The 24,538-nt window shown below is 34.8% G+C and overlaps 2 long non-coding RNA genes across 2 annotated transcripts; both read right to left on the bottom strand.

The window, feature by feature from the left end:
* Positions 1-1,071: 1,071 nt before the first annotated feature.
* Positions 1,072-7,958, bottom strand: LOC121069732. The gene is made up of 4 exons (XR_005819581.1): positions 7,926-7,958; positions 5,659-5,833; positions 5,043-5,090; positions 1,072-1,702 (listed from the first exon to the last, which is right to left on the bottom strand). It is a non-coding gene; the product is annotated as an uncharacterized LOC121069732 (long non-coding RNA).
* A 4,911-nt stretch (positions 7,959-12,869) lies between these two features.
* On the bottom strand, positions 12,870-14,054 carry LOC121069663. The gene is made up of 3 exons (XR_005819545.1): positions 13,979-14,054; positions 13,799-13,857; positions 12,870-12,929 (listed from the first exon to the last, which is right to left on the bottom strand). It is a non-coding gene; the product is annotated as an uncharacterized LOC121069663 (long non-coding RNA).
* Positions 14,055-24,538: the final 10,484 nt, after the last annotated feature.

Raw genomic sequence — 24,538 nt, 5'->3', positions numbered from 1 at the left:
TGCAGTTAGCATTACATTAAACAGTGCATTACATTAAAACAGTAACTCAGAGAACAGTGAAGGGCGGATAGGATACATATAGAAGGACGTGAAAAATATCTGAGCATAATAAATGTAATTTGAAAAATGAATATATAATATTAAAACTAAGCTAGAAAAATCACAAAAGATTGCATGTTACCTTTTGCTTACTAATTAACTTCTGGGAGGAAGAGAACAACAGCATATAGTAAATAGAAAACTTTATTTAAACTAGGACAGTAGTCATACATATACATTGTTATATATGTATGCATATGAATTAATAGTTGAAAAATACACAATTGTTAAAAAAAAAAATGAGTGTCCACAATACAGAAAATCCTACCTGAAAGATATGATTTCTTGTATCTTTTAACTAGCCTTATGTTGCAATTCTTGAAAAAGTAGTACTTTAAAACAAACAAACAAACAAACTCAACCTTGAAACAATCAGAATAGCCTAGTTTACAACCACTACATAATTCTCTCTTATGTTGCCATAATGTCTCAGTAACACACTTAAATTCCTTCTGATCATATGAAAAGGAGAGATGAGTCTCAAAAATGCATCATTTTGAAAAGGAAGTTTCTTTACCCTGGCTTGTTAAATACCACATTATACTTTCTGGGAGTAATTAACATGACTTTTCTTACATACATTTTGTCAGATGATATATGTAAACTGTTGCAAAATTTGTGTGGCCGGTAGCACTTTCACTCAACACCAAGGAGATACCTCGTGACTGACAGTGGAAAGACAGCATATGTCAGAAGGAGAGCTGAGAAGCTGATGGGAGGTCTGGCATGAAATTGAGCAGGTTGTATGGTTGGCTCCCTGTCACACCACATTTTCTGTTAGCTGAAGTTAATGGCACTCCCAAACTCAGCTCATCAGTAGGTGACATGAGACAGACTGTTTCGTTTTGTTGAAAATTTCAGGACGGTGCTGTTCTGTTCTCTATGAGAAAGTGAAAACAAACAAACAAGCAAACCAAACAAACAAACAAAAAACTGGGATATCCAGATAGCCTGACAAAATGCCTCTTCATTGATGTAGCAGCAAAGCTATACATTACTGTACGGGGCTATGTATAATATAAGCCTATACAGAAATAAGAATGATAATTAGCCTATGAGCTTGCAGTAAATGAAGACTTCAAAACAATTACTGTGGCAGATTTAAGAATACTTTTTGTCTCTTTCCAGCTCAGTCTCAAACCTCATGGGGTATAGTTCATCAAGCTCAAACCTCTGCTGTGGATTATGATTGATGTGATTCATACTCTTTTGATCACTCGAGGTTTTGATAAAATAAGTCTTTTTATCCTTTTATTTAGATGAAGTAGGAGCTCCCCAGCTTCAGTTAAATTTTGCAGACAAAGCAATAGAAAGGTATTTCCTGCAAAGTTTACCTAACAGTGCATGAAATTCATCAGTAGTGCTCGGAATCACTGCCCTGTATTCAGAGGCAAGTGGACTGGATCCTGTTACACAGAATAGCAAGAACCTGGTAATGTTTTCTTGTTTTAATAAAAAAATATCTAAGTATCCTCTGTAAGTCTGCTCTCTTCTGTTGAAGGGAGTTTGGGTGGAGAAATAATAAAAAAAAAAATCTAAGAAAAACAGAAGTGAGGAAAAGCTATTCATGAATCATCACTTCGCATAATCAAAAGTAACAGAGCTGTAAAATATGAAAAAAAAAATCTTCTTTATGAGACTACTGATTTTATAGGTATAGCAAATAGTTATTTGATCATACAAGTATGTAACAAACAGTGAAATCAACCTGAAATGCAAATTTTATATGTTAAGTTATCACAAGGTATTCAGTTTATTCTATTTTTATAGGCAACAGGAGATACTAAAAACTGAGTAAAATCCTGAATAAAAAAATATATGAAAAAAACATGAATGCTGAAGTTTCTCAGCAGCAAAAAAAAAAATTTAAGCCAAATCCTATAAGATTTAATGTGGCAAGGAAAATAGAACATGATTATCACTGACGTGCAACAAATTATTTGACACTCAGACACTCAGTTATGCATGCTTTACTTATACCCTGGGTCAGCTACACAAATCACAGACTAAACATTGCAGAGATTAACTTTGTTTTCCTGTCCCCCTTCCGTTCCTTGTTCATTTTTAGTCAGAGAGGACCAGAAGTTTCTATTAGTCTTGTTAGTTGCTAGTAGCACTGAAACTGGAAGTAGTGACACAGGCCACCAATTCTTATAGATTTTTTTAGCTACAACCCATGTTCCTGCTGTAGTAGCTCTGCTTCTGGCCACAGGGGAAGGAGCGTACATGATGAGTAAAAGACATTTGCCATAGTAAATGTCTTGGAAGGTCTTTCCTCTGATGTATGTGCATCCTGGTTGGCCAGACTGCAGAGGAAGTTGCAGCACAAAGTAGCTAGATAGCAAAATCTTGTCCTAATGGAGTAAAGTACTATGTTGATAGTAAGGCTTGCAATTAATTTAAAAAGTGCACATTAAGTGCTCATAGTTTTGAAGGGAAGTGTAGTGCAATTCAAACATTGGGTGCTGTAAACTTCTTGAACTTTAATTAACCACTACATTCATATATATATGGAAAAAAAATAGTATTTCTTTCATGGGAGAAAAAGTTGAGTGTGTTTAGATGACTCATTAATATCTGTCAGCAAATGATTACCAGATCTCAGAGGCAAACATAATCTAATTGGCCCTTAGCATTTAGAAGCAGTTGAGTGATTGGGAGGATACTGTACATATTATCTTATCTTAATAATTATATAGAGTTTATATGACAAATTATATTGAAGGCAACATGCATAACCATTTATTATTCAGAATGTGAGGTGAAATGAGACAACAGCTAATCCCCACAACAAACAGTGCTCTTTATACATTAATACTGATAAACCGAAGCAGTCAGACTAAATTGTGTCTAGCTTTGCCTCTATAAGCCAATTGGCACCTCTGAAGTTGCCCTGATATAACAAAAAAGAGAGTGTTTTCAGTAATTTAGTTACATCTGCATTCATTTTGCAACACATTTTGTATTGCCATTATGCTCAGAATTATATATATAAAAAAAAAAAGATATTTACTACTTCATGTGAAGTTACCTTTCAAAACTAATGACAAAATTAATGTTGGAGGGAGAAGACAGACAATCACCTTCTCATCAAAATCTTTCTAAGATTCCTTAACAGGATGCTGTAAAATCAATATAGCACCATTATCATAATGCAGCCATTTTCTACGAATTCTTCCTGTGGCTGGTTGCTTCATTTGCTTATCAAGATTGTATCCCCTCCTTCTCTTCACTTCACTGCTGCTGTGACCACACTTTTCTGTGCTCTAGTATGGATGAAATAAAAATACCTTTCCTGGGTGCATAGCTTTGCCTCTTGATTGTAATGGAGCCTAAATAACTTGTCTTGCTTAGATCAGCTAAACCATAAGTTAACTCAAGGTGACATGAAGCATACAAACCTTTTTCTTTTTCTTTTTTTTTCTTTTTTATATAAATAGTCATCTACTAGCTAGGTAGTACCTGCATGTAGTTTCCAACACCTATCAGTCAGAGTTGCTCTTATTCAAGATCCTTAGCCTGCACTAATTAGGAGCTAGAATTCTATTTTCTTTTATATCATTCTTATTTGCGCTTCCCTTCCACATACAGATATAGATCTTCATCTATAAATATACAAGCTCCACAGAATAATTATGTTCTTACAGTACTTGGCAGGGGGAAGCCTTTTTAGCAATGTCACAATCATGAAACTCTTTAAAACTCTCACTGTTTTAGAGTTTGCCTTCACAAGCCTGAAGTGACTTTTTAAAAATCTAGCATTAGGAGATCATACTCTGGTGTCCTTTAGACATACAGCTTATATGAGATCAGTCTGAACTGCAGATCCACATGTGACATAGATTTGTTAATTTTAGATGTGGTATTCCCAAATGGTTCCTTCATTGCTGCCTATGCACAGAAATTGGCCTAATTTTCTTCTCATTGGTTCCACGGTAACAGAATACGATCTTCATTGACACACTGGCGTAACGATAACATAAATAAGATCAGTACTAGACCAGCTGCTTCTTTTATGGTGCAAAGAAATGCATTTCTATTTGAATGTAGAAAACAAAAAAGTTGAATCCAGAATTCTTTTTTTCTTTCAAAGATTATTTCCATATATTATTAATTGTAAAGGCGGTGTCTTTAAAAAAAAAAAAAAAAAAAAAAAAAGCAGATATTTGAGTTCATATCGGTTCCAGGAAGTAAGGGACCCATATAGAAATGAGTCTTAATAGTGTCTTAATAGAGTCTTAATTCACTTAATAGTGAATTTATTCACTTAATAGTGAATTTAATAATTCACTTAATAGTGAATTAAGTGAATCAGAATAGTGAATAGTGAATCAGAAAACGGAAATCATAGATGTAATCTTTTGAACAAAAAGCTATGAACTAATATTTAAGATCAAATATCATCCGATGTGGATTTGATTATGATCTTCCTTTAAGAAATTAAGAAAATTAATCAAAAATATTGTATAAATAGTATGAATACAGAATCATTTTTGTTTGCTTGTTTCTAGTTCTTTTAGTTTTTCTCAGTGTATAAACAGTTTTTAAATGGTTCTTATTTTTTCTTGCATATTTCTGCAGTTACTTAACTATGATCTGTTATATAGTAACGTAAATATAAGTTCATGTACAGAGCATGCTGTACAGTCTGTAATTCATATTTGTGGAATAAAAAATCTAATACATGTTCAAAATAAAGTTAACATTAATTATGGAAAAAAAAATTACTTGCTAGTTTTGTTTGCACATAAATATTTGTTGGGATGTACAGTTGCATACAAGCAATAGCAACTGTTCATAACATTTAGAAAACTTTACCTCAAAACATGTTTTGGTAAGGAAAGTGAGAGATCATCTTGCTTTTGAAAAAAATCTCATTTGATTGTGAGATTACTGAGTGTTCCCATTGGTAAAATTAAGAGATTGCTAATGAAATACCATACCCTGGCTTCCTTTTCCTCTGCTTCAGGTCTGTATCTTGTTGTTTAGGCCTGGAAACAAAGAAACTATATCAGTAATAAGTTTCACCAGTAACAAGTCACATTCTTGTGTTACCCGACCCTCTTTTCTCCTGAATATTTTTCAACTTGCAAGTTCCATCCCTGATTTGGGTAAAGACATCTGGAATGAAAGTAAGTCTGGTTTTGAGTATATGTAGTTAGTGGTTATTTGCATTAGAGAAATATAAAAGAGAGGAAAATTAATAAATTAAGCACCCAGGTACATAAACGCTGATGAGGCTGTAATGGAGACACCAGCAGAAACAGCTCTCAGGTCACTTGACCAGTGAGTCTCTGGAGTTGCTCAGAGGCTAGGAGAGGTCCAGCCAGAACTGTCTAAACGATAAGGCATAAATAAAATTATCATGGGTCGCCTGGGAAAGAGCAAGCTTAACACAGGATGTTTTGAGCAGATTATGGGAATGTGCAAAATTTATTATGGGAAGTTTAAGGAGAAGGGCTGAGGGAACAAAGTGGACCATGAAGGACTAGGCGTTGGAAGATGAACATTAAGAAGAAAACTTCCCTGGGGAGGGAGTGCAGTACAGAAGGGGCTTACCTAGAGGATCTGAGTTATCTCCATCCCTGAAGATTTGGAAAGACAGAGCCAACCAAGGCTTTCTTGAGCTACTGGTGGTGTAAGTCTTGCTTCAATGTTCAGGCTCCTTCCAAACAATTTTTTTTATGATGGTTCCTTGGTTTCTCATGAGCTCAGCACATCATGAGAGCAGGTGCTATAAAAGCAAGAGAAATACTATAACTGTTAGTAAGAACAGATATAGCTACACATCCCATTCTCCCACTGGTGAGCTGTTTGTGTAGCTGTCAGATACAGGAATTCAACAGTTGTGGATTTTCCACTATGGCTAACACCAGAAAATGCTGGAAAATGAGGAAGTTAGAAACATGTTGCTGATGTTTTCAAAATAAATATTTTACTCAAAATATATCATAAACATGAAATCCCATAACATTGAGTTCCTGAAAAATAATCAATAACATTTCTTTCTCAAAACCTTGTAAAACATTTCATAAACATCAAAACAAACTACTTTGAAGAAAAATAGGTCAACTGCAATACTGTTGCAATATGTAAGAAATTGAGTGAAGTATCTTAATCATTTTTTTACACAGAGTCAGTACTGTCTTAATCCAAATGAAACGTATTGAAACGGATGTTCATCATTGCTTCCCAAGCCCCACTGGGCTCTTGATACATAGTTCATAATTTTCTAGAGTAGAAGGGATAAAATCAAAACTGGAGTGAGTCACAAATCTTAATTGAATTCTTTTAATGACATAATTTTCAACAGTGATTATTTCATGCTTTCAGATTAATTTGAATGTGGCTGAGTTTAGGCTGCTACTTTCACCCTCTTTACATTCATTTTTTGAGCGTATTTGTGATTATGGTACAAGTATACCAAAGAGATGTGAGAGTGTTCTTTTTTTCCTTATTAAATGTGTGATTGTTTGATTCCTACATGTGAGAAACAAAGTTGTGTTTTTGCAGTACAGAACTAATTTTCTGTATTCCAAGGTGGTTGTGTAGTCATAATAAGGAGAAATGCTAAGTAGATAAGTGGACAGTAGAAGGCCCCACTGTTCCAAAATAAGGTAGAAGCTTGAGAAAAACTGGATGAGCAGTGTGAGAAGAGTAAAACAAAGATCACAAGTTCTCAAAACATAAGAAAGGAGAAATTAAAGGGTTGAAAAAAAGAAAAATTTTCTTTTCTCTCTTACAACTTCTCTAAACACTGCTGCTGTCTCTGTCTTAGTAGATCTCCATAAGAATGAAATGGTGACCTTTTAGTTACTTCCCAAATAACATAAATTTTTGACATTCTAAACCTTGCCCTATTGTACTATATCTGAGCTCTTTGACCTAGTTTCTTGTTTATTGCAGCAAAATTATTAGAACTGTTCACTAACCAGACAGTTAACACCATTTCATTTTTTTTTCCAGATATTAAGATTGCTTGCAAAAGAATTAGGCTAAAATTAAATTGTAGCAACTCAATTTTTGCTTCTAGTCATTTGGGAGTTGTTTTTTCTTTGATAATTCATTAAGAATTAAATTATATTTATTTGTTCAAAACATCCCACTGGCCTTTAATATCTTGAAATATATTAATAATTTAATATCTTACCCTCACCTCCAGAGAATGGGTCTAATTTAATGTGAATTTCTCGTGCTCTTCTCTAAACGCTGGAAGATATGATCACATTCTTCTTCCCATTTTTCTTTCTCATTGAAGCTGAGCTTTGGTTTTGGAGAAGGGTCTTGCACAAAATTGCTATCACAGAAAACAAATGTGCACAACAGTAACTGATAAATCTTGGAAGAATTTGGATAAATCAGATATTCAATCTCTGCTTCAGTGTTTTTTCTTTTAATTAACACAGTTCTCAGATAATTTAAACTTCCATATCAAAGGCTTCTGGCCTCTGCTTCAGTGCATTAGTCATTTATGAAACTTGGATAAAGATATATGTCCAGACTTTAAAACAGGACGAGATTAAGACTATCCAATACAGGTCCTTGTCATTGAGTTATTCTTTGTTTTGCCCTTTTTGGTGTGTGTGTTTTGTTTTGTTTTCTGTTGTGGTTTAACCCGGCCGGCAGCTAAACACCACACAGCCGTTCGCTCACCGTCCCCCCTCCCTCTCTGGGATGGGGGAGAGAAACAGGAAAGTGAAGCCTGTGAGTTGAGATAAAGACAGTTTATTAAGACAGGAAAATAATAATAATAATAATAATAATAACAACAACAACTAATAATAATAATGTGTACGAAACAAGTGATGCACAATGCAATTGCTCACCACCTGTTGACCGATGCCCAGCCTATCCCCGAGCAGCCGGCCCCCCTCTCCACCCCGGCTAGCCACCCCTATATATTGTTTAGCATGACGTCAGATGGTATGGAATACCCCTTTGGCCAGTTTGGGTCAGCTGTCCTGGGTCTGTCCCCTCCCAGCTCCTGCTGCACCCCTAGCCTGCTCGCTGGCAGGACAGAGCGAGAAGCTCAAAAGTCCTTGGCTTGGTGTAAGCACTGCTCTGCAACAATTAAAACATCAGCATGGTATCAGCGCTCTTCTCATCCTAATCCAAAACATAGCACCCTACCAGCTACTAGGAGGAAAATTAACTCTGTCCTAACTGAAACCAGGACATTTTCAAAAGGCATAATTTGCCAGATATCATTCACAGATTGAGAAAGAAAGATATTCAGGATTATATAATATGCATATCCAGGCCTTCCTATTTTTGAAAACATTTCTTTATTTAACTTTAAACCTCATTTTTTTTATAGTCAGGACCATGAAAACTTATCTCCTCCCAGTAGTTGTTCTTGATGTTCCTTTTTTGTTGTTGTTGTTCCATTTTTATTCTCTCAACTTTGTACTCTGAGTGCTACCTTGCCTTCCCCTCCATCTCCTTGTTTGCTTTTTCTTTCCAGCAACTACATTTCTCCCATGGCCTCATGGAAAGCACTCTTTATTGTATACTGAAATTTACTTTTTAACTTTTCAATGTAAGCATTAATTTCAACTTGCATGTTGGCACTACCACTTACTTTTTTTTTTTTTCATACTAGCAAATACGTAAATGTTTACCATACTGACACTCAGACACTTGCTACCATCACCATGTGTTTGCTGGGAGAGCACAAATTCTTCCTTATTTTCGTACTCAGGAACAACAAGGGGTTGCTAAGTCAGTCTTTCTCCTGTGATAAAGGTGACCAGGGCCCCTTGTGCTGGAGTTGCAGTTGGTTACTCATGGCAGAAATTCCAGTTTAGGACCTGTCTGATGTTTACTTCTGGAGCTCACCACCAAGACCACTGATGGTAGCTTGCCCATTTCATTGCTAAGCCAGCCAGGCCAGTTTAATGTGATATATGCTGTTAGTGCTGTGTTTTCTCTTAAGAAACCAGCAGCATGTGAAGTATGAATTTGTTCCTCCACATGTGTTGAAAGATCTTTAAACTACAGTAGAGGTTCCAGCAGTTTACTGGAGTCTGTAAAGTAGCATAGCTATTTCTATTATAGATTAATGTGTCTTTGATGAGGGAGGATTCCATCTGTAAATTTACCACAGCTTATTCAAGATAAAGCAGGAAATTTTTTTTTTTTTTTAAATGCATCAGGTCAAAAGCTAGGCAAATTTTATTTTGGTGAAAGCTGGAAAAGAACTGTCACCTTCCTCATCTTGTTTTGCATTATTATGCCTATACAAATAATAATTTGATTGATTACTAACGCATTATTTCTGACCTCCACAGTAACTACAAAAATGCCCCTCAGAAAAAAAACATCTACTATATCAGACACAAACATTATTTTTAAGTATATATATATATATACATATATATATACATTATATATATATATATACACACATATATATATACATTATTTTTAAGTATATATATAATAATAATATATAAAGTATATATATTTTTAAGTATTTTTTAAATTTTTAAGTATACTACAAAGAAAAGAAAAGTCAATAAATAATTTGACTTAGCAAAGCCGAAATAATATTTGACACATCATATATATAATTAAAATGTTATACCAGGCAAAACACATCAGCAAAATGCATTAGGCTAATTAGACAAAATATTAGGCTATGTACCTGTTTCATGTATATTACCTCATATTTTCTAGGACCAACAAGCACACTCCCACCACTGCCCTCTCCATCTTCCTTCTCCCTATTTCCCTTCCTTCCTCCACCTACTTCCACCTCACTTTTCTCCTGACATATGCAGTAACTCCCTCAAGCAATTTTCACTTTAGATTTGTTAAAAAGCACTTAATAGCTCTCTCTGAAAAGGTGAAGAAACAAAATCATTCACTGTACTGCTGGACAGGAGAATTACAGGTAGTTTAAGAGAATAAACCTAAAAAAATCAAGTCACAGTACCTGTCATAATTAGAGGCAATATTGACTGACTGCTATTTTACTTGCTAAGCAGAAGGTAGGGGCCATCTTGCCTGTTGCAGGTACACCAGGTTGCTGCACACCAGCTGGAACAATCCCTAAGAAAGTAAATAATTTTGTCTGTAAGGTTATTTCAGAACTTTAAATGCTAAGATTTAAAATCTCTCATGTGAGCACAGATGGAGACAATGCTGTCACTGCAAAGGTTGCCATTAGAAACAGATTGAGCCCGATAATCAGACTGGACTACTAATAGCTACAAGTACACTTTGCCTAACCAGTACTGGCAGGATGCTTTCCTTACAGTGATAAATGTACAAGCTGTGATTTGCATTTCATTTCCAACCTTGGCAGGCTAAAATAATCTGTTAATGAATGAAGACATCTTTAAGCATGCAGCTGTATGCCAACAGCAGTTGGTAATCCTCCATATCCATCTTATTTCATTCCATTTACAATTCCACTTATAATCAAGCAACGAATAAACTACTGATGCTTGGCCAGCAATACTGACATGACCTTAGAAAGTGTTTGAAACCTGCAAAAAAGCAAAATACGCTTGTCACTGGTATTGCTTACATTTTCACTTCAACATGCAGACAAGCGGTGCATTTGAAAGTCATTCTGAAAATAAACTGCAGCAAACTCAATAAAAAACTTTTATTTTTAAACATAGAACACACACACACAAAAAAAAAAAGCTGTTCGGAAATGGCTATTAAAAGTAACATTCAGTATGAAATGTTTCTGCAGCTCATTTGTTTGATATAGCATATAATTAAATCAGTAACAGAGTACATAAAAAACAATAACAATTTCAGTAAATCCCAGAGATTTACTTTATCATGATATTGCCATTGAAAAGACAATTCTACAGAAAGCTGGAAAACTTTGGCTGTATAATTCTCAGTAACAAAGGTAAAACCGTTTCTTATTTAGTGTTAAGGAGTGCAAATCAGAGCAAATAAAGGTATACTAAATTTCAGTACTCAGTCACCCTCTGCATAATATACCTTCTCTTTCACTTAAGTCTATGTAGTTACTATGGGCAACAATAAAATAATTTTCCCATTCCTTCTTTTGCCTTGAAGGAACTGAGCTGCTGCCAGAAATTAAGAAGTCATCTGTTTTGTGACTAGAGGAAATAATTTAGTAATAATTATTGCTGCTTCTCACCTTCCAGCACGATTCAATTTCAATAACTTTGTTAGAATTTCTTTATTATTTATCCTCTTTTATAATTCAGTCAGTTCAATAATGAACAGTAAAGAATTATTGATTCTTTTTTTCCCTAACTCTTTATGATCTCCTTTGAGATTTCTACAAAACTACATTGACCAAAGAATTGTTTTAAGTGATAGTGCAAAGTCCACCTTATATTCACGCCATAGTATTTAGTTTAACTGAATTACTTGGAGTAGCTAAACAACTATGGTTAAAAAAAGCTTATAAAACATGAAGAGAATGCTTCCAACACATATCTGACAATTTGCAATGAGAAAATTTCCTTACCTCTTCAAACTTCAGTGAAATAGCAGCCTTACGGCAAATGAACACTTAGTACTAAAAAGTCAATATTTCAGTTAAATTGTGTACTTTCATTTAAAATTTGTTTGGAAGTAGATTTTTACCTTTGTTATAAAAGCACAATGTAAGCTAAGAACTTTTAAAAACACTTTTTACCATATCAGACCACTTAGAGGTCATATAAGTCACATACATCCTGCAAATTTGAAATTCGAAAATACAGTTTGGTATTTATACTGTTAGAATCTGTATTTATCATCTTCAAGATGAGCAGTGTGGAAGTCGGTATGATTAAGTGTTTACTTAGGCTGTCAGATAAAATAATTAAGCCCACAATGAAACAAAGTCTACCAAATTGCTTACTAAATTACTTGATGTAGCTCTGACTAATTTTTATTGCAGTTCTTGTAAATAACAATATTTTAATTGTAATAAATTTTCATTATTGGCAGGTAACTAATTACTACGTACTAGCAAAAAAGATATATAAAAGTCTATATTCCAAAATGGTTTTAGCTTTCATGGGGTAATCACACAAAGATTTAATTGTCCTTGATTTCCTAGGCTACTATATATATATACTTATATATTAATATCATGCCCATCTCTTAATGCTTTCTTCACATTAAGGGTGGTGTTTGGACATGAAGTGTGGAGCAAGAGCAGCAGGGGAGATTGCTCCCCAGCGCTGATGTGGAGGTGTGCAGATCAGATCAGTGCCGTCTGGGGCACTATGCATGGTCTGAGCCTCCGTTAGGTCCCACTCTGACCACAGCTGCTTGGCTCCTGGCTGCCAGAGGCAGAAGAAAGATGCTAATGCAGGCTCCAGCATTTCACTGTATGGTAATTTCACTTTGCTGCTCCATTTCCGTCCTCCACACACCAAGCTACTCTGTTCCCAGCCAGCCGCAGCAGCTGTAAAAGTAACAAGACCTCTGAAGTGTTATCCCCACAGCGCTTCGACAGATCTCATTACCATCACACTTTGATGCATCATTTGAAGCATCGGGAGGTAGGGGAGATATGAAAAAGCCTTGGGCATGAAGGCAACAGGTAGGAGGGTGATATAAACGCTGCAAGCCACTTGATGAAAATTTGCAGAAGCAAGGGTAACTAAGCTAAAAATAAAAATTATGGATAAACCAGAAATACAATTTATCCAAATACAAACAGAACTATTTTTAAAGGTTACAGTCAGTTGACAAAAGAGCTGTTAGACCCTATACGTCTCTTTTGTTCATGAGATTCAACAAATCTTCACAAATTTCTTACCTGTTAGCCTGTTTTTTCCCTTTAGTCTCACAGCAAGTATTAGTATTTTTCCCAACTTCTTTCTCTTCCCAATTTTCTGTTAGATAAAATGATACCCCAAATCAGCAAAAATATGACTAGCTTTATTTACCCCATGCTTTCTCACTTGCCAGCAAATCTGTAACTTTTCTAAAAACTTATTTTAACTTTTTCCATAGATTGATAGAGATTCTTACGGATGAATCTACTTTATCCACTAGATAACTAACAAAATTTGGATCTTCTCCACTTAACCTGTTTAGGATAAGATTTCTGATCAGTTCTCATAATGGAAAAATTTGCCATAACTGGAAGTTTAGGCTTGATAAAGCTGTGTTTTTGTATCTGAGCAGAGAATCAGGTTCACTGGAAAAGTAAGGAGCTATCATGGCACTGCTCCCAACTATAGTCAATGCCATTAGCTGTTGATTTATTCAGAACTGTTTTTTGGGAAAAAAAGAAAAAAGATAGAAAAGTTTTTTTTGTTTTTGTTTTCTCTCTTATTATGTCCAGATACTTTCCAGTTTCTCTAAGCCAGGTATGAGATGTAATAAAACCATTGATTCATTATGCTGTTGAGAAGATGCATTCTGTTGCATTCAATGACCCTTAAAGTTTTGATCCAGATTCCTGGAGTTACTGAGGAGATACTAATGGAGAGAGAAGAGGAGACAGAGGGAAGGAGGGAAGGGGGAGAGACAGACAGACAGAGGTCACTAGGATGTAGAAAACAATTAATTGCAACCAATAGGAATAATAGCAACAATGAAAGCTTGGCAAAATATATAAGTGGGGTTTATTCAAAGGAAATGTATATACCGCTTTAAATTTTTGATGCATAGCTCTGACAGTAACTGTATAAATATATATTTTGTCCTATAAAAGAGAAAGTTTGGAATTTGTTACTATAAAGCTTCTGCAACTTACTGATAAAATGCTGTCCATCAAAAGGCTTGATGACGCAGACATATCATCTCACTGGTGAGCTATTAACAACACAGATTGATTAGAGGAAAAGCATGGGAAGATAGCTTATCTTCATTTTGTAGAATTATATATGACTGAAAAAGTGAAAGGAGTTTGAAAAAGAATTTTGCCTTAAACTACCTTGAAACAATCTTAAAGTGGATCACTCAGTCTGTTTGTTTGTTTAATATCTATGAACCTGCTATGTTGACCTCAGTCTCTTAGAACCTTTCTTCCTGTAACAAAAGGAGGAGATTAATTAAATTTATTTAATGCAATTTTTAAGGGTTTTGGTAAGATGAGGTATGTGTTCATAGTGCTCATACCTCATGAAAAGGATGAGTTCCCTTTTAGTCTTCTCTTAATTTGTTCACTTTTCTTCATATAATAATAGGTAATAGATCAAGAAGACTGTTAGCTGATGGCAATTCTGTGAAAGCATCTGAACTTCTCCTTTCTGGAGGGGGTAGAAGATGCACTACTATTCCCGTCACAGGCACAGCCTCAAAGAAGATAGCAAATGCCAGAGACAGCACTTGTCCCGACTTCATTCAAATTTAAAAAATAAATAACTAAATGTTTGAAGACTACCTCATTATTCTAGTGTCATATTACATACTCAGGCCCAAGCCTTACTTTCACCTTCTGGGGTGAGTTACTGTAGTGCACTCCACTGTAAATGAATACCTAGTGGGGTGTTGGACAGAAATATTGTTGTCTGCATGCCGTGCATTAAAATTTTGGATGTATAAAACTGGTGTTAATATCTATCTACATTGTGTTAGACATGAGGACAGGTAAATCTTTTGTACCATTAAGCAGATAAAGACTGAAGTGAATTACTCTAGGAGGCTGCAGAACTCTTCTATCTTGAGCTATTTTAAAGAACAAATTAAACAAACGTCTGTCCACACAGACACAAATGCGGCTGATCCTATTTTTTGGCAGAAGAGTAGAGTAGATGACTTCCCAAGAGTTATTCCAATTTTTATTTATTTGTATTTTGTTTTTTTTTTTACTCCAAAGTGCTGTTTTTGTGGCTTTTGTCCAACAAGTGTAACATCAATACATGGCTTTGCATATTTCTGACCTTTTGGGCAGAAAGCACATTATGAAGTCAACATTTGTCAATAAATATTTTTTTCTCTTAAGACAATTCTTCCCCTATCATTAGTAATAACATCTTCTATGTTGCTTTTGAAATATATAGTGAGCCATAAAATTTCAACTAATATATCAGTTCAGAATGAGCTTCTCACATTGAATTGTCTTGGATTTCCTTTCTGAAAATGTACTAGCATTTTTGATGTATGCTGTACATGAACATCACAAAATCAAATTTGGCAGGTTTTATGTATACTTACCAAAGTGAAATCAGCCACATCCTCATGATTTTCCCTTCTCCCCCATATATTTTCTACTATGTCTTTGTAATACAAATATAGTATAAATGCCCTTTAAAATGCAAATGACTTAGGAAAAAAAAAAGCACTGTATCATGGCTCAAGTTGAGGTCAGAAGGCAACAAACTGCAGACTGTATATGTTATTTACAAGGTAAAGTACTTTTAGCGAGAACCAGAGAATTCTCAGTTATCATAAAGAAAGCATCCAGCATCTATTTAAAATATATTTATATCATTAACTACTGCAGTAATTTGGAGCAGCTAGAATATTTTCTTAGATATGTCTTCCATTCTGAGATCCTACTGTAAATAGCATGGGATTGCAAAAGGTATTTGCTGACTGAATAACATAAACATGAAAACATTAAAAAAAATTAATAAAATAAAATAAAACAACTAATGTTCAAGTATTTAACAACAACAGCAGCAACAAAAAAGTGATGGAACACCCAAACTACCTATCAATATCTGATGATTTTTAGAAGTAGATGTTAATATCCAGGTTAGAAGAAAGTAGAAAGTTTTTGAGAAACTTTGTGATTATTATTTTCTATAAAACTTGGGTGGTTAAGCATTCCAGAAACAGATACATTTTTTAAAATTATTATTATTTTATCTCAGGTGCTAAGCCGTTTAGAGTAAAAATACAGATATTTCACAAAAATAAAAAATAAAAATCTAATATTGAAGAAAAACCTGATGCCAACACCTATCTTTGGGTTCTCACAATGATCATATCCACTTGAGTGTACTTTTGTGAGAGAATTCATTCTCTCCCTAAATCTCCCTTTTGAAAGTATCTATTAGGATAGGATACTGTTGAGAAAGCCAGGCACATAGGGAATACTCCCTTTGGTGTACTTGTATCTGAAGATTTTTTCTCCACCGTTACGGTGTTTAAAACTTATGTTTAAAACTTAGCCAAAACAACTGCTTTCTGGCATGTAGTTACCTAGTCAAGTCTACATCCTTGCTTTGGCTAGGAGTCTTTTTGTTCATTGTAGGAGGAGAATTAAATCTCCAGCGTTAGGATTAACAAAAATTCAGTGTACATGCCTAAGAGTAGACATTTAGACAGTGTAAAATTGTGCCTCAGATAGAGATCCTGATAGAGAGATTCCTTTCTCTAGTAGTGGTTCACAAGCCAACTGTCTATTGCAGCAAAAAATAAGGTGGCTAACCTGGACTACTTTTACTCATACACAGGGTGACCCACTTAGAATCAGACATCTTTCTAGTTAATTTAGTTCCAAGTATATGCCCTGAGCCAGAGACCTGGGTTCACTCTTCTTTGCTTGAGAAGATCTGAATTCTTACCTTCCAGGAGAATATCCCATAAGATATTCATGAGGGAGGAAAATATTTTCCTTCTTCCATTTCAGCCTGAAAGCTGTTCCACTTTGTAATAACTAATTAAATATTCAGTGCCCCAAAAAAAGACTAAACTCGAGAGCAATTCCTTAGCCAAGGGCTATGGGTACCCCTCTTAAGATGAAGAGCTATCATTCCAGTTCTTGCTCCACTGAAAACCTTGACACAGTCATCAGGGAAACAAGAAGTAAATTATTTGCTCTCAAGAGAGTGAACTACTCTACACAAAGAGAACAAAATAGGACACATCCTACTTTCCTAGGTAGTATAGTAGTTTTAGAGATATGTATGAAATGAGTTGAATCTCTTCACCCAAAGCCACAAATTGACAGTGGGACTCTGGAAAGTGTTCAAAATAACCACACAGTAGTGTTATCACTGGCCATGCTTTATATCAAAGCAAACCTACTCAATATACTCTAAGAATAAAATATTGAGACATACGAGTGGGAGAAGTTGTAGTTCTTACCCAGTGTTCAGCATTGTGAAAAGTGCAACATCTTTGCCTAAATGCAGCTGTGATTTATGTGAATATTTATCCATTTACCTAGGAAAAAAAAACAGGCTTAAAGTGTAAACATGGTTATATTGTTACAGGAAATGAATTATTTTACTATTTAAATATGTTATTTATGGGATTGGGGGTTCCTAACCTTCTATTGTTTGCTTAGAGCAAATTAACATCAAATGTTTAATTCTTTTATTCTATAGCTTTAATAACTCAGTGATAATAATTAACTTAGAAATATGCTTATCCTTATAAGCCTAAAAGGATAAACTGATTCATTAATTGGTTAACTATAGTAATGATTAATAATAAATAATGCAATCATATTTCTTTTATACAGATAGCATATCTGTCTCTTTTAGCAATTTATAACAGACCTCTGGGTTACTCGTTCCAATTAGTGTGTTGAGACACTCTTATCAACCTTGTACTAAATAAAGACAAATTCTATTATAAGGCAATATATGTTTTATATGACATATATCACAAGAAACTTTTACAACAGCAGAGTACCGATAAAAGATTATTCTCTCTTGTAATCACTAGCAGTATTTTGAAATCTAATCGGCTAGTAGAACCACAGAATTTTGAAACATTGTAGACATTTGTACCCAGAACCTATTCTAAATTCTTCCTTGCTCCTGTTATTATTATTGTATTTTTAAACTATAAGAGCTTAACGAATCATGGATAATGGGAAAATCATACCATACTACACATGCAGTACAGAACTTTTTTTGTTATGATCTGTGGCCAAATCTTAAAAGGCAGAAATATATTTCTGACACCTGATGATCATGAAAGGAACCCAGAGTTCTCTGAGAACTCAGGGGTCCTACTAAAGAAACACCTTTCTTCTGGTATGATTTGGCATCAAGAAGCTGAAATCATGGGCCATGTGTATCTTCATATTGGAATATTTCAACAGGATGGCCAAGGTGTTTGGCATGTGTGTATTACTGCAGCTTCCCTCTGTGAAATGAAGGAGCCATAAAGAAGGAAGAGGAGAGAGAGAGAAAAGTAGAGGGAGAAAGAAAAGAGAACCCCATATTTAAGAGTTAGATTTTAGCTAAAATGCTGAAAATACCAAGGAAATTTCTGTAGGAGGAAATCACTCCTGCAGGAAATCACTCCTGCAAGAGATAACCGAGAATAACAGATTGGTCTTGATTCTTCCAAGTTCCCTTTTACTCTTGTTAATGATTTGAGGGATTTGTCTGTATGGCAGAGAAAATATAGCATTTAATGATTATGTGGCTGGAGTTTGAGTGACTGACTACCAGTCAACTGGATTTTTTTCAGGCTTGAACAAAAAACATGTAAGAGCCTTTCCAAGAGAAGAAGGGAATGACTAGCAGCTGTAGCAGCTACTCTACAGCTGTAGCAAAAGAAGTGTTTTCAAAGTATTCTCATTCTCACCTTTGGTAAACGATTCAGTTTTGCCAAGTTGTTCTATAACAGCGTTTTGCTTTTACTCGTGATTTTTTATTTTCTTTATAGAGGTTGCTTGTCAGTGGGAAAATATTGACCAGTGCTCCACTGGAACAATTTTCTCAGACCTGGGGAAGAGGGGAAGGGAGGGTAGTTTAAATTTTGTATTCTTCCCTATAGACTTAAGCAAAATTATTGTAGAAGGAACCTTACAACTTCGACTTTTAGACATCATCATCTTTAACCTTTGATTCCATAAACGATGCTAAATTCACATCCTTAGTTCTGTGTAAATATAATGCCAAAGGGTAGTCTCTAAATCTTTTCCTTTCTGATTACAATAATAGAAATTAATTTTAGATTTCAACCGAATATTAGTTTCATCAGTTTTTATTATTATTATTAAGCAATTTATTGTTCACCATTAATGATATGTGATATATGACAACCAATTTAATGTGGCTTGATCATTTAAGTCTTGTTTGTGGAGACACTGAACATAGTCCCAATTCAATAAAACTCTTAACCATGAAAATAGAAACGTTTAAATAAGCAAGAAAATTACTTATGAAGTTAAGCACTTCAGAAGCTACATAAAGCCAAAAACCATGATAAAACAAACAACACTAAAAACTAGTTATTTTTTTAATAGAAACCATACTGAAAACGATATTTTTAACTGAAACGAATGCTCAGGAATAGCAGGGGTTAAACCCTACTGATTGCTTTTATTAACTTCTTTCTGATGTTGCCATGTCTCATTCTTTGTTTCTCTAGAAACCTGTTACCTGGAAGTAGCAATGATGAAGCCAATTCCAGATCAATACAAGATCTAAATACAGATCTTGTGGATATTTAAGAAAGACAGAGGGCTTCTGGTTATAAGTATGCTCACTGATTTTTCTTTAAATAATGTAAACTTATTTAATTGAAAATGTTTTAAATACAAAAATGTTATTTTGCCCCCCACCCCATTTGTCATAGGGTTGACTAATGAGTTATGAGTAGTGTAGAGTTTACTTGATTAAAAAATCAACCTTAAAAGAAAAATAATAAGTTGTTCCTAAATAAGAACTGTAGCTAATTAAATATACATAATTTCATTCTTTCATTTTCTTTGGCAAAGCTTTGCAAGACTTAGCATTACTTTAATCAGTATATTCAAAATGAAGCAATAAAAATTGAAATTAGGTTTGAAAAATGGAAATTAGGCAAACACTCGCAAAGAATTCTGTTCTTTTGTCAGAATGCCAAAGCAGAATTACGAATAAACTTTATGAAATTTATTAAAGAATTAGTACAGTTACATGAAAGAGAAAATATGAAATTTTGCTGTTTTAATTATACGCCCAATTTTGTGCTATTACAGTAGTTTTTCTTGATTAAAATGTTTAATGGGAACACTATATCTGGCATATCGACAGTTTGAAGAGTTGAATGAGCCAGCTATTGAGGCCACTAAAGAGCACTCTCATCTTAATCCTGAACACTGTTCTTTCTAATGGAAATGCATGTGAAACAGCTGCCTCTAAAAATACCATTGCAGGTGATTTCATCACACACTGAATTACACAGCAAACTCTTACATAGTAAGTAGCATTCATTTGGGATGTGAAAGCAACATTACAAGGATTTGTGTAAAAATCCATTATTTTTGTGGGGCTATTTGCTCAACCATATTTTAATCTATTGATAGTAGTAGGGTTCTGCATGTATTTTTTCTTTTCCATTTCATTTCATTGCAATACTTCTCTTAGATCTTGACACATTAGATTTTCATAACTGAGCAAATTAGCAATATTACACGGCAGAGATGTAGTTTAAATACACACATTTTGTTGTTCAGTTATAAAACTAAAATTTTAAACATCTAAATCTTATGAAGAGTGAATGCCAAATATCCCCGTTGGGCTTTGATGTAAGTAAAACTTTGCCTTGGTTCCTCAGAAAAATATATATATATTTTCTCTAAATCCACATTATTTGTTTGCTGTTAAGCAGAAGTTTGCATGCTGCTCAGCAACTGTTCTCCGTAAGAAATGGATAGACAAGGGAACTGACTTCAGCCTAAATCCAGAAATCTCAACTAACCAGAGATGCATCTGAGTGTCACTTCATATCTACTCCTCGTATATTTAAATCACAGATAAACAGCATTTGTAATAATAATAACAACAATAATAATAATGTCCTGGATTCGGTTCCCCTATGAGGCACACAATTGTGAAGGATGAGCAGTAGATCTAAACCTCCTGCTTGGATGTTACTTGTGGTACAGTGATGAAGACTGCAAAGGAGAGGAAAGCATTCAGAGAGAACTACAAGACACTCCTTGTTGTGGCATACATCACAATGTTTTGCCAGACTGAAAGATCACACCTACTTCCAGGACCGAATCCAACACAGAGGCCTTCTCCAGAGAGATGTACCCTTCTGTGATCCCCTGTTGAGCTACAAGAACAGTCAAACTCCTGACCCAAAGTAAATTTGGATGGTGTGTATGTATTGTATTTGCTCTCACTATAGTTTTTACCTAGTTCATTAATTCTACATGTGTAAAGCCCAAATGGTTTTTGTCTATTACGCTGACATGCAGAGGCCCATCTATTCTGTTCCCTTTTGCTCTTCTGAAGTTTATACCATTATCGCTTTTCCCCACATTATCCTTGTTTCAGATAATTTTCTAACCAGTAGATTGCATCTTTTCTCTTCCTGGATCCACTTCAACCCTCTCTCTTTATCTTATGGGTGTTTTCAACATTTCCCCACTAACCATCCACTTCATAATAGAAATATGCTGTTCCTGCTCTTTTGCAGATGTTAAGGACGGCTGGACTAAGCAATGATTCCTGCAGCTCTCTGCTAGCTACAGTACTTTTTGATCATTATCCTTTACTTGTCATTGCCTAATGGCAGAGTCCTCATCCAATATAATTTTTGAATTATGTTTTCACTTAAGAAATGCTGCATCAAATAGCTTATCAAAGACTGTGTGCATTATATGCATCTCATGTTCTTCAGCAACTAATGTTTAATTCTGTTTGAAAAGTGAAGCACCAGCCACACATGCACACACACAAGGACTCATTTATTCTACCTGTATTATGACCCAGATGGAGTTTGGCTGTGCTGGAATCAAGTAGTTGGGGCAGGTCACTAATGCTGTAACGTGGAACTGCAGTAAAGCAGAACAGAGATGAACAGAGATGATGTACCCCTCCCCTCTACCCAAAAAAAAAAAAAGATACTTTAGGCCTACTCTGGTGTTTTGACCCAAATAACCTGATCTGCAAATAGCAAATAAATTCTGCTATGTTCTAAGTCAAAGGGAAAAAGTAAGCTATTTGGGTCAAAGCACACAGACACACACACAAAAAAAAAAAAAAAAAAAAAAAAAGAGAGACCTACCCAAATGACTAGTCTCTCCCAGACACTGGGGTGTGCATATTATGTGGATCTTTTTAATTTGCAATTTTCCCACGGCTCCAGATAGATGTGTCAAACAGAGCTGAACATTAAAAACATTACCTAAAGCCACAGTGATTTTTAATATCTTCTATTAATATATTTATTTTTAATACAACATTCTGTAAAACTAGCACGATCTTCCTAAAGGGTCTAAAGTATGTGGATGAAGGATTAAAAGTAAACCCCTTAGCTTTATCTTGCAATTTCCACCTCATAGATTACTTTGGCATTCACTTAGTATAATGACATTGTCTCCTTCCAAAGAGATCAGAAACATCCTGACTTCTCTCCAAATTCAGCTTCTGTTCACTCTGGTGCATTACTCATCACCCCCGAAGGATTTCTTGAGGTGATGCTCAAGGGATAGTATTCAGAATGAAGAGCTTACAAGCATACTGCTTCAATAGAATACAATCATTTATAAATTTCCTATTCATTAAGTTCTACGGTCCCAAGAAACTTTAAGACTAAATTTACACTCAATTCCAAAGACTCAGCTGGATCTGTATCATAACTTATAATGGCACAGTGAGGAAGTACTTCATTACTGTAAAGAATGACTTAAAGGTGCAAACATTCCTCAGAAACAAAAACAAAGAAACCAAAAAAGCAGTCAAGAGTTATGTTTTTTTAAGGAATCCCTTTGTATTTTTCGCCAAGTTGGGATTCATTTGCAGGGAAAAAATATTATCCTTGTTTATATCCAAGCATAGGAATAATATTTGAAAAGTTCCTATTTTATCCTAATTCTACTTTGTACACAACGCTTGGGACTAGTATAAAGATTATATAGTCTTACTATGCAAATAGAATATAGTAAAAGAAATACATGCATTAAGACATTTGTTTGAACTTATTTGCTTCATTTTCATAATCCAGGGTGTTCAGAGAGAAAAATGACAGCAAGAGGGATCTTTGCACACCCCAGAAACAATTTTTATATAATCGAGCATTCTGCTCAGAAGAGACAGGGCTGGATATGAGTCATTTGGACGACTGAAGAGAGCTTAAATATTTATCTGTAAGTAACCAGCTTTTACATTGAGAGGCAGTAGTCAGACAGACATGCAGGTAATTTCTTAAGCTCAAGAAATACAAGTGACTGGTCCAGGACGGTCACTTCACAAAGATCATAATTTTCTCAGTGCACTGATTTGGGACATAAGTTATATCCATCCAAATCCTGTCTATTAATACTACTTGGGGTCTCCTGCCCCCCTCATGGACGTGCCAAAAGTTTGATTTTTCTAAATATGATTTCTCTAACCTGTGATTAAATAGATCTTGTAGTGATCCCCCTGAACAAGATGTGATTTCTTAAAAAGCCAGCTGACTGAAGAAGTCAGTCCTAGATACCCATGCTGTTTATGTCTACAAGAGCCGTTATAAGACAGTTCAAACAGCCTGGCCTCCCATGATGTGATGATCTTCACATAGTGTTACAAAAAACACAGTACCTGGCCAGGACCAGGACCTTAAACTCCTCCAGCTCTAAACCTGTCTGTCTCCTGTGGAATGAAAGACCTGTTCAAACTCCTTCATATATTCATCAGGTGCCTGAAGAAATGCAGGGCTAGCAGTGCATCATGGAGCATCTTGTTACAGCACTGCAAGCATTTAGCATACCAGTGGCTTATAATGTGTGTTAGTAACACTTCTCAAAAAAGATATCCTCACCCCTCCCCAGATCTGACAGCTTGAACCAGAAGGAAAAGCAGCATGTCCCATATTTTAAATAAGAGAATTCTACATACCAACCCACAGTTTTCCTAAACCTAGAAAATACTAAGAGTGTTCACAGCAAATTCTCAAACAAAAATGAAAGTAACAGCATGAGAAACATCATACCTGGTTGCTTAAATTGCATGGAAAAAAAAAAAAAAGTTGTCTAAATGCATATATTTCTATAGTTGTTTCAATCATTATAATATTAGTAATTGCTTAGACCTTGCAAGATAAATTTAGACAATTTCTGATAGCTTACTGTGAGTTTTCATAATTACTTCTCAGCATTGAAATGTATTGTATACCATCTCCTCACCTGAACAATCATCTGAATGTCAAATCACTAACAATGGATTCAAAGGTACCAGAGGTATTTCTTTCATTGAAACAATTCAAAGCCAGAAGATACTCTGTTAACACTTCAGAATTGTTACCCATTTACACACTTGAAAATGCCTCTGGAAATCCCTGAATAAAGCTTGCAATAATGCATATGTAAAAACAGAAAGATTTCAAATGACAAGGATATGATATAGAACAGCAAGATCCAATATCTATGGACCTAACCTTATCACGATTATTAATTAACAGGCGAAGTCAGAACTAATCAAAATTAAATTTACATTCCTGTTATGTAGAAAAAAATAAATTAATAGTTAATCATATTTCTTATTTTTAATACTAGGAAGGTAACTGATACTCTGCAGTCAATAACTTAGGAGAAGCTCATCTGGGTTTTGGTTTTGTATCTGCAACACTGTATTATTTTATCAGTGTGCATTTATAAGTATTT

Source organism: Cygnus olor, chromosome 4 (genome assembly GCF_009769625.2).
Source record: "Cygnus olor isolate bCygOlo1 chromosome 4, bCygOlo1.pri.v2, whole genome shotgun sequence".
Taxonomy (NCBI): domain Eukaryota; kingdom Metazoa; phylum Chordata; class Aves; order Anseriformes; family Anatidae; genus Cygnus; species Cygnus olor.
The sequence above is the reverse complement of the archived record's forward strand: the minus strand, read 5'-3'. Positions and strand labels throughout refer to the sequence as shown.